The 11,230-nt window shown below is 51.5% G+C and overlaps 1 protein-coding gene across 3 annotated transcripts in view; it reads right to left on the minus strand.

Moving 5' to 3' along the window:
- The window catches only part of RASSF4 (Ras association domain family member 4), a 32,648-nt gene extending 25,054 nt beyond the window's left edge, over window positions 1-7,594 (minus strand). For all 3 annotated transcript variants that reach the window (XM_047825629.1, XM_047825628.1, XM_047825627.1), the window contains exon 1: window positions 7,508-7,594. The gene's annotated coding sequence lies outside the window, so the exon portion shown is untranslated. The remainder of the gene's footprint in view (window positions 1-7,507) is intronic.
- Window positions 7,595-11,230: the final 3,636 nt, after the last annotated feature.

The following is an 11,230-nucleotide window of genomic DNA, read 5'->3' on the forward strand; positions in this document are numbered from 1 at the left end:
GACCTGTGACCACTCACATTCCTCCACCCACCCCCCCGGGTGGCCATGTGACTAACATGTCACACGCTACACATAAGAGGTGTTGTGTGTGTCACTCTCAGACTAGTGCACTCAAGCCAGCCTGTGACCCCGTTCTTCGCCGTGGTGATCCAGAAAGCCACATGTCCCGATTGGTGCAGCTTCCAGATGGTCAGCCTGGGTCCCAGAGCGCCTCTGCGGACTAGAGCTCTCTGCCAACCCATGGCGGATATGGACTGGGAAAGGGATTTAAATAAATCTAAGCTGCTGGAGTCTCAGGGATCTGTTACTGCAGCATAATCTACACTATCTTAAGGCCGTAAATTATTCAATTAAAACTATATAGTTAAAAATAAAATGTAGCTAGACAAAATATACTTGCAATACAGATGGCTTTAGCGGGGCTCTGGCGTGTGACTTCTGATTCATGACAGGACCCAGTTTACAATACTTTGATTCTCCTACAGCATGTGGGGACTATGCTGATTTTGCTCTATTTAGGAGGAATACTTATAAGTGAAATCTCTATAAGTCAAGCAGTGATCAGTTACAGCTCTGGGCCAGGGGCTGCTAAAGACCCTCATGGCTCTAGCTTCCTGCCTTTTCCTCTCTGAGCCTTCATTTTCCCATCTGTACAATGGGGATATTGATCTCCAGCAGGTTAGACGTTTTCTTAACTGTAGAAGACTTTTTTTTTTATTTTAATTTTTTTTATGATAATGTCAAGTTTAATCTGCCAAATATACAAGTGGGGCTTGTGGAGCATGTTCTCCCTGGGTGCCGCACAGGAAACAGAGGTGTCTTGAAATGATCAACGGGCAAGGTTAAGAATGGGCCCTGGCTCTGGCCAGAAGGGTGGGAATGGGGCGGGGAAGGGCAGAGAGGACTGGCTGGGGAGGAGCCGTGACCCTCAGGGACCCAGGGCCACAGGCTCCTGGACAACAGCCCCTCTGAGTGAGCACCCAGGCAACACAGACCAGGGCTGGTTGTTGCAAACTCGTCAGCAGCCGCCCCTCCGCACAACCAGCCCCTCCTGTGTAACCTACGGGACAAATGGAAGCTCTTCGTACCCTACCTCCCAGGCTTCCCCAACAAGAGTTCTGAATTCTTAAAACGGCAAAAACATTCAAATGGTTATGTATGAAATGCTGTCCTGCACCCCACCATGCCCCCCCCCGTGATTTTTTTTTTTTTACATTTTATTTATTTTTGATAGAGAGATAGCACAAGTGGGGGAGGGGAAAAGACAGACGGAAATACAGAATCTGAAGCAGGCTCCAGGCTCCGAGCTGTCAGCACAGAGCCCGACGCGGGGCTGGAATCCACAAACCGCGAGATCATGACCTGAGATGAAGTCGGACGCTTAACTAACTGAGCCACCCAGGCGCCCCTCCGCCAAACGCTTTCTAGGCCAAGATGAAATGGAAGCCTGGTTCCACTGAACTTTGTTCACATGGAATATTTATGCAAATCAGATTAAAAGGGGCTGCTCGGGTTGACAGTGAGGTGGGTGGCCGGGACCCCCCATCCAGGGCTTTGCCTAGGGCTCTGTATTTGCAAAGCACGGTACAAAGTAACACATGAAACCTTCCAAGCCCTGGCTTTCGGGAGAACTTTGCCCTCCAGAATCTGCTTTTTAAAAGGACATGACCAACAGGCTGAGTGGCTCTAGCCGGAGTCAGGTGGCATCAGCGGGGGGATGAGGTCAGGAGGAAAGTGGAGAAGGGTCCTGGATTATAGGTGGTCAAGTGAAGAAGGAAGGGGGAAGGCAGCCCATAAAGTAAATACCTTAGCTCGGCAGGAATGGAGAATGGGGTTGTACACTGTCCCAGGGGAGGGCAGGAAATGAGTGAGCAAGGCTGGAGGTAGGCAATAAAGGGCCCACTTCAACAAAGGGGGTCTCTTCCAACTTGCTGGGCTGGGTCTGAGCCTTATGTGTCGGGAACCTTGCCCCCTAGAAAAACAGTATCTTCTTTGAGAGAATGATGGACTTCTGATATGCATCATCTGTCTGTCTGATTCTCACATGTCCACCCTTCCACCCGGAGGAGACAATGTCTCCACCTCCCTGAGTTCCAGACCTGAGCTTGCGGTCACTCATAAGATCTCCACTCCAAATCTGAACACTGTGCCTTTGTGTGTCCTTTACCAGACTGAATGTTGAGATGATTTTCATTCATTTTGATAAGCCCAGTGTCTTGTAGAGCTCTAAAGTGAGGTGTACATGCACCTTAGAGGTGCCCTAGAGATAAGTGCCGAATGAGAGAGTTGCAAGGGAGGGAGAGAGAGAAGAGAGCAAAAGGAAGAAAGCAAACAGAGATCCCTCTCTGTTTGGAACATGTTCCTGAAACTGCCCCTTTTTAAATATTCACTCTCTTCGTGCACTGGACACGGCCTTAGCGAATCTCTTAGTGGAGTGCTTTTCAACCTTTAATAAAAAGCACAATCTCATATTTACAGGCAGAAGTCCAACGCACAAATGGATTATAGCAAAGCTACGTTGTGGGGTGCCTAGGTGGCTCAGTCGGTTAAGCATCCAACTTGGGCTCAGCTCATGGTCTCGTGGTTCATGAGTACACGCCCTGCATCAGACTCTCTGCTGTGAGCACAGAGCCTGCTTTGGATCCTCTGTCCCCCTTTCTCTCTCTGCCCCTCTCCTGTTCTCACTCTCAAAAATAAATACACATTTAAAAATTTTAAAAATAAAAATCTTAAAAAAAAAAAAAAAAAGCAAGGTTACTTTGGTTGAAGCTGGAGATGGGGAGAGGACGGGCTGGGGCTGGCCTGCCACCCTGGCGCAGTCCAAAAACCAGAGTGACAGATGCAGCTGGGCAGGCCAACCCTCTGGCCCTGGGATCCAGCCCTCTTTGTCCTGGCCTCCACCCCTCCCCCAGGGCCCCAAGGCACACAGCTCTGGTCTCCAGGTTTTCTTCCCCAGGCCAGACTAGGCTCTGTTCCTGACCAGAGATTCATACAGCAGCCAGGGCTCCTTGTCCCCCAGAGAAGGGCCCCCGGGGCGACCTGCCAGCCATGGTTACCTACCTGTCCCCAGTGAACAAGCAGTGAACTGTTTTTGCTTTCCACTTCAGTGGCTGCTCAGTCAGCCATGCAGAGGGGCTGCTGAGGACAGCAGGCACCACAGCCTGCCCTTGCTATTGTCTCTGGCCTTTGGTTTGGGACAAAGGACACTGAAGCCTTTATAACTGCTAGGCTTGGCCCATCTCTCCCTTGTTGGTGGTCATGGAGCCGGTTATCACAGAAGAAGGCAGCTTTGTGGCCCTTCGGGTCACCATGACAGCCCGATTCCTACTGGCCAGGGCCGAAGGGGAAAGAAAGGCTAAGCGAGTGGGGTTTCCAAGAAGCCAACTGAGTACATTTGAAAGCCTTTTCTTTCACGACTCCGCGCTGCCTACTTTTCCCTCTTACAATGCCCTCTCTTTTCCTGAAATGATGGCAAAAATAGATGGTCATTGTCCTCACTTGGCAAAATGGTCAATGCGTCACTATCCAAATTAAAATGCTCCGGGGATGTCTGTGAGATCTGGGGGCTTGGTAACCTCTGTTCTAACGCTTCATCAAGTTATGATTATTCTCTTATTTAGGCATGATTACAATCCAATGTGTAAATAAAGCGACGCAGGAAGCAAAAGAAAGGAGGACAGAGGTGTGGGGCCCAGGATGCTCCTGCCAGAAGGAGGCAGGCTCCGAGAGAGAGGGCAGGTGCAGGGACACTGCCTCGCATTCCCGGGAAGCCGATGTACTCGGCTCAGTAGCCCGTGACCAGCCAGGGGCAGCAGGGGGCACTGGAAAGAAGGGGCCTTAAAGGGCCCCCCTCCCAACCCCCAGCACCTGTCAGCCAGCAAATGGCGGAGCTTGGCCACGGAGGAAGCTGCAGTGCCTGCTGGTACCAGCTGCCTCCGAGAGGACGTCTGGTCGCACACGGGCTGCCCCTCAGCGACACATTTTTGCTGAGAAAGCCAGTTGTTGGGATGCAGACAGCAGACAGCGATTCAGCAGCTGCTGCCCCCCGCCCCTCCACACTGCTGTCCTTACCCTCCCCTCCATATCCATGGCTGTCCACCCCCCTCCCTCTGCCGCCATCTGCCCGCTGGCTCAGCCACAGCCCTCCTTGCCTCAGCACGGTAGCTGGGAAGGAGGTCCCAGGAGGACACTGTGCGCACTCCAGATGGTGGTGATGGTGGCTGAGGGAGGGCAGGAGAGGTGGCCGCAGAGACAGCAGCCACTCCACTCACTGCCTTCTCCTGGGCTGACTCACGGACCCCAACTCGCCTTTACTGCATCCTCCCGCCTCCTGGGCTCCCACCAACAGGTCTCCCTGAGCCCATTCTGGCACCCGGGTCTCCCTGACACCATCGCCCTTCCTCTGAAGAGCCTGGCCCTCTGTCCACACGTAGGCTGGCCTTCCTTATGGCTTCTCACCCGAGCGCACAGGCAGTGCTCACCCAGCCCCCTGTGGCAGGATTTTGGGCTTCTGCTCTTGCTCTCGAGGCACAGCAGCTCGAGGCAAGAAAGCCATTTCCGACCCTCCTGCTCGCTCTCTCATACACACTTGGCCATGTGGGACCCTTCCTTGCCTATGGAAGAGGGTGTCTATGGAAGCAGGAATCCCCTCAGCCATGCTTTTTGGGCCAGACAGGTGCTCAGAATGACCAACAGCCTGAGTGTCTGGGGCCAGAGGTGCGGGGGGGGGGGGGGGCGGGCAAGCCCTCCAAGGGTTCAGTGCCAGCTGCTGTTGGGCCACACCGGGTGCCCTCTGTGACTTCCCCCACCCCTGCTATCTACTGCACCAGGCCTGTGTGCCAAGGGCAGTTGCTGGAGGTGGTTTCTTGTGACACATAGTGGGGCTCAGAATCTTCTGGGCCATAGAGCCCTTTGGAATCTCTTGAAATAACACACACTCCCCAGAAAAATGCACATGTGTGCATGAGTGTGCAAGTGTGTGCACCAAATTTACATACTACCGCAGGGGCCTTGGGAAGTCCCTATTCATGTGCCCCTGGATTCCCAGAGCCCAGGTTAAGAACTCTGCTGAAACGTGTCACAGTGAGAGGGAGGAGGCAAAGGGGCATCCCAGAGAGAAGTCTGGGTGTGGGTTTTGCTGCAGCGTCAATGTGGCATGTGACGTCACCACGTTGTGCCAGCCCTTGGGCCTCAGTTTAACCAGGATTGTACCGGCAGCTGATCTAGAGCATCTTCAGGGCTCTTCCCAGCTCTGCAGCTATGGGGCTGCATGGCCTCCCTGCTCCCATCCCCCAAAGTCAGGCAGGGCAAGGGGAAGGGGTTCCAAATCTCTCCCTCAGCAGTGCCTCCTGGAGAAGGAGGTCAGACAGCCAGAAAAGAAAACTGAGCAAACTATAAGTTCCCCTTTCACTAGAGCAGAAGCTCTGGGAAGTGTAGCTGCTTTCTATTTGGTTTTAATTTACTTGAAAACAATTCCAAAACACTTCCTTCACTGTACTCTGTGACCAGATAACAACCCAACCTTTACAAGGATCTGAGTTTCAAGCTCTGCTCTGTGATTCTTCAGCTGTGTGACCTGAGGCCAAGTCCCATTCCCTCTCTCAGCCTCAGGTCCCTCATTAGTTGAATCACTGACTGCTATAAGATGGGCCTCATAGCAGGCTCACCCATAATAAACTGAAGCTCTCATGATAGGGCACAACGGGGTGTGCTCTGGAGATGGGGACAAGGGACTCAAAGAGGGTGGCAGTCCTCCCCTGGAGTGGCTGTGAGCAAGGACATATGGTTGAGTTTGCTCTCAAAACCAGGGCCCAGGTCCCCAGAGGCCCAGTCCAGAGTGCCTTCCGGTAGACCTCCTGGTCAGGGTCTCCCTGTGAGGCTTCTCACTTACAGGATCTGAACTGAGACATGCTGAGTTCTGTTCATGTCCTTTGTTCTCTGTCATTGTCCAGGTGACCTTGACCCAGGGGACCCTGGACCTTCTGTTCGAGAACCTTCTGTTCTCGACCTCCAGGCCGCCCCCCGGGGTCTCAGGGTGGAAATATGGCCTCCCTTCCCACTTTCACAGGGGCTGTTTAATCAGTAGCGTCAACCTCATTTTCGCTGTCAAGTCGAACCACCAGCACTACCCACACAGAGAATGATGACAAGAACTGCTGAAAATACACTTCACCACCGACAGAGAGCTGAACCACACCCCATTACAACTTCCAGCCAGAAATGTTTCCACTTAAGTTTAATGCGGTTCATCTTCTCTGCTCACCCTTCCCCTTCTCTCCCCACCCCCCCTTCTCTCCTCTCCCTCAGTCTCTCCTTCCTCCCTTCCTCCCTTTCACACCTCTCACCCTGGTGGTAGCAGCTCAGGGATTATACTGGAGAGCAGGAGGCAAGCAGACCTGCATTAACCTGTCCGTTCTACCAATTCACTGCGGGTATCTTTTTTTTAAATCATGGCTACTGGCAACAAATCTTGACTGTACCCCGAGCAGTTAAACTATAGAGAAGCTAGGAAGGGTTTCTTCTGCCAGTGCAAGTGTGAGGCTTTGGAGTCTAACCTGCCTGGGTTCAAATTCCAGAATCCTAGCCCCACTTGCTGGGACTTTATTTAATTTGCTTATGAAGTGAGTTTACTAAAGCTTTCGTTACAGTGTTTTAAGAAAGCACTGACCAGCACTAACCCTGCACTGATCCTGGTGTGGGAGGAGGCTCTCCCTCCCACAGGGCTGTGCCCCATTGTAAAAACACTGAAGCATCTCTTGGGGATTAGAAGTGCCTGATTGAGTGTCAGGAGCTGGGGCGGCGAGGGGTGGGGGGTGGGGGTTGGAATAGGATGGTGGGCAGGGTGAGCTCTGAAGTCAGCTGCTGAAATGAATGAGACCTGGCCCAACAAAGTCTGAGTTCAAATCCTGTCTCAACCACTGACTCATCTGGGTGAAACTGGACAGTTCCATAACTCTCCATGCCTCAGTTTTCTCATCTGAAAATGGGGAAAATGAAAGTATCAGGGCTGTGAGAAGTAGGTGCCTTATTGTGCTAATGACCTTTGCACAGGTCTGGGAACAAGGCAAATCCTCTGTAAATGGCGTGGTGAGGCAAGCCCCTCCTTCTGCTATTATCTCGGCGCCGGTTTTCCATCTGTGAAATCCGAGAGTTGTGCCAGAGCCTCTTGGAGCCTCTCCCCACAACTAAGATCAATGCTTCTAGGATATTGCCTAAGATAAGAGGCAAACTGGGCAAAGGTGTAGCCTGCGGCCGCTCTCACCCATCGTGCTCAGGTTTGAGCCCCTGAGGTGCCTTCCCTCTGGAGAAGGTGCCTGGCGCAGTGCCCACTCTCAGCAATGGCCGGGGCTGCGCCAGGCTGCAGGGGGAGGGAACTCTGCACGCGGCAGCCAAGGGGCACCGGTGCCCAGGCTCCAGAGCCCATGGTTGGGGGCGGTCTTGGGCTCGGGGACGGGGGTGACGGTGCTCCGTGGATGCCCCCAAACTCTCCTGCCTCTGCATCACTCACCGTCCGCTCATCGCGCCGTCCAGAAGCCGCTGCCCGTGCTGTGCCCTCGCCGGCACTCCAGCTGTGTAGGCAGCGCTTACTGCCCCAGTTCCCTGGGGCTTAGAGCGTAGGGCCCGCCCCTCCCCGCCCCTCGCCCGGCGCCGGCCAATGGCCCGCTCCATGTGTCCCTCTGCGCCCCGCCCATCCCCGCCTCTCCCCGCCTCTCGCCTCGCGCAGGCCAATGGCGCCGCCGCGTCCGTCTCGCCTCGCCCCGGGCACACAGGGGAGGGTGGGCTTCGGGCTGTGCCCGAGAGGCAGCGAAGAAGGTTCGGGGACTCGGGCAGGAGAGGTGGCCTCGCGTCACGACGAGGGCGCCCGGAGACGCTTGGAGGAAGCAGTCCCGACTCTGCCGGGAGGGTCCGGTGCGTGGGCGGAGTCTGGGACCCTTGGGTGATCAGGACCCTTGGGTTTCCAACAAAGGCCACTTCGTGGGTACCAAAATTACTAGTGTGCACTGGGGAGGATGTTATCAGTTAAAGCCAGGCCGTTGTCATCTTTTTTGCTCAAGGGGCACCTGTGTGTGGTCCTACTGTTTGGTGTGGCCTCTTAGAACTCATTCTGAGTTTAAGAAATGCGATCCGATGGTAAAGAGGAGGTAAACTTCTCGGGGCCCCTGGGTGGCTCAGCCAATTAATCGTCCACTCTTGATTTCCGCTCAGGTCCTGTTCTCATGGCTCCTGTGATGGAGGCCTGCGTTGGGCTCTGTGCTGACGGTGGGGAGCCTTCTTGGGATTCTCTGTCTTTTTTTTTGCCACTCCCCTGCTGGTGTGTGCCTGTGTGCTCTGTCTCTCTGTCTCTCTCTCTCTCAAAATAAAAGTAAACTTAAAAAAAAAAAAAAAAAAGGAGATAAACTTCTCTCCCAATCACTGCCTACTGGATGGGGATTTGCTTGCACAGAGGCAGAGGGGACAAAAGCACACAGGCCTTTTAGAGAACTCAGAAGCTCATTGTTTCTGGGGTATGGAGGGGTGGGGGTGGGGTGGGGTGGGGAAGAGGCTGATGGAAACATTTGCAGTTTCTGTTTTATATCACCATCCCTAGTCCTGACCTCCAGACCTCTTCTCTTGAACTCTCAACACGAATCATTTTAGTGTCATTCAGTCTGTGGTTCCTAACTTTGTAGAAACAGATGTCCATTTTAGAACCTGATACGTACCTTCTAGAAAAATGCGGGTATATTCAGCCTGGGATTTGAATTTATGGGCCCTTTGGACCCCTCTTGAGAGGGGCTGTGTTAATTATTGCTGCTGGATTTGGGGTCAAGAGATCGGCTCTGCTGTCTATTTCCTGCAGGAGCTTGCCGTGTTGCAACTGCTCAGGGCCTCAATTTCCCCACTTGCAAAAATGAGGGGGCTAAAGATGACCAGAAATACTTCACCTTTGCCCTTGCATGAGTTCATGGAGAATGGCCCATCCTCTGCCAGCTTAGGGCCTGTGGTCAGGGACTTCCACTCCTGCATAGCCAAAAGTTCTGGTCATCAAAGCTAAGGCCAATAACTGCTGCTTCTGAAAAATTTTCAAAAACAGTGAGCAACAAGTGTCCATCAACTGAGGAATGGATTAAGAAGATGTGGTACACACACACACACACACACACCACACCACACAATGGAATACTACTTGACGATGAAAAAGAATAAAATCTTGCTATTTGCAATATCGTGGATGGAACTGGAGGTTATTATGCTAAGTGAAATAGGTCAGTCAGAGAAAGACAGATACCATAGGATTTCACTGATATGGGGGATTTGAGAAATTTAACAGATGAACATAGGGTAAGGGAAGGAAAAATATAATAAAAATAGAGAGAGAAGCAAACCATAAGAGACTCTTATATACAGAGAACAAACTGAGGGTTGATGGGGGTGGGGTGGGGGCGTAGGGGGATGGGCTGAATGGGTGATGAGCATTAAGGAGGGCACTTGGGATGAGCACTGGGTGTCATATGTAACAGATGAATCATTGGGTTCTACTACTGAAACCAAGACCACACAGTATGATAGCTAACTTGGAAAACAATTATGTAACAAAACAAACAGACAAAAACAGTGGGCAAAATTCAACATAGCCCTTAACCTCTGAGTATTCATCCTGTGCCCAATAGGATAAGTAAGCACAGCACCAGGGTAACATGCAATTTCCCTGGGACTTTCCAGCCCTTGAGAATGAATCATTCCCTCTTATCTGCTTGATTCTGTGTCCAGGGCCAGGACCGGTCTGGAGAGATGATTGCATTTGAGGAAGCAACCTGTTGTGTCTTGCATTCCCACCATGTGTCAGGCACTGTGCTAGTGCTATACATCGGGGACCCCACACAATCCCCTCGACACCCCCTGGGGAATAGGTGTTTCCACCTGGATTTTACATGGAAGACAAGTGTCTGTCATCAGGGTCCTCAGTTCCTTCAGAAGGATGATCACCTTCCCCTTTCACTCAGTATTCAATGAAACTGTATTTGGTCTCCAGCTCACTTATGGTGGGTGTTGTGGCTATTGTTAGTTGCCAATCCATTATCCATTCTCTTCTTTGGAGAAAAGAGAGGAAGGAAGTAAAGGAATGGAAAAGGAAGAAAGTTGAGAGAGAGAGGGAGAGCCAGGAACTTGTTTGGAGCAGAGCTGTGCCAGTCCCTAGCGACGGGTTGTGACCACTGCATTTTTCATAAGGCACTTGCACCATCCCCACGGTGGGTGATGAAATTAAGTGAGTAGATGATGTGACTCATATTTAAGACACTGGAAGAGAAAATATCAGTTTACAGCACACAACGTAAATGTAAGTTGCCTCTTACAAAACTTTTGTTTGCAGTATTTCAGTTACGTGCATTAGGCTATGATATGATATGTTTCTCACTGTGGGTTATGGTCAAAAAAGTTTGAAAGTGACTAAGTCAATCTTGACGGTCCTTTCCGTGGCTTTCCCAACTTCCTTGGAAGCTAGAAGGGCCATATGACCTACTTCTGGGCAAAGAGACAGGGAAAAGCATTCCGGGGGTGGGGGTGAAGTCAACTTTTGCTTTCCTAGTAGAAGGAACCGATACCTCTTTCACCTGCCTTTCTATCTCAGATGTGGATAGAATGTGCTATTTCTGGAGCACTGACAGCTATTTTGAGAATATGCTGAAACACATCCATAGGCTAAGACTAGTGGACCATAAAGATAAAAAGAGTCTGGGCCTTATTAACATCATGGGGCTTCTGCACCTTGCCTGCACTGCCCACTCTAGACCTGTCATGGAGAAAAATAAACCTATTTGTTTAAACTGGAGACTCCCAAGTGTTTTCTGTAAAAGGACAGATATTAAATATTTTGGGCTTTGTGGGCTAAATAGCCTGTGTTGCAACTACTTAACTCTGCTGTTGTAGTTTGAACGCATCCATAGACAACGTGGAAACCAAAGGGCATGGTTGTGGTTCAAATAAGACTATTTACAGGGGCACCTGGGTGGTGCAGTCGGTTAAGCGTCCGACTTCAGCCAGGTCACGATCTCGCGGTCCGTGAGTTCGAGCCCCGCATCGGGCTCTGGGCTGATGGCTCAGAGCCTGGAGCCTGTTTCTGATTCTGTGTCTCCCTCTCTCTCTGCCCCTCCCCCGTTCATGCTCTGGCTCTCTCTGTCCCAAAAATAAATAAACTTTGAAAAAAAAATTAAAAAAAAACAAATAAGATTATTTACAAAAACAGGTGGCA

Source organism: Prionailurus viverrinus, chromosome D2 (genome assembly GCF_022837055.1).
Source record: "Prionailurus viverrinus isolate Anna chromosome D2, UM_Priviv_1.0, whole genome shotgun sequence".
Taxonomy (NCBI): domain Eukaryota; kingdom Metazoa; phylum Chordata; class Mammalia; order Carnivora; family Felidae; genus Prionailurus; species Prionailurus viverrinus.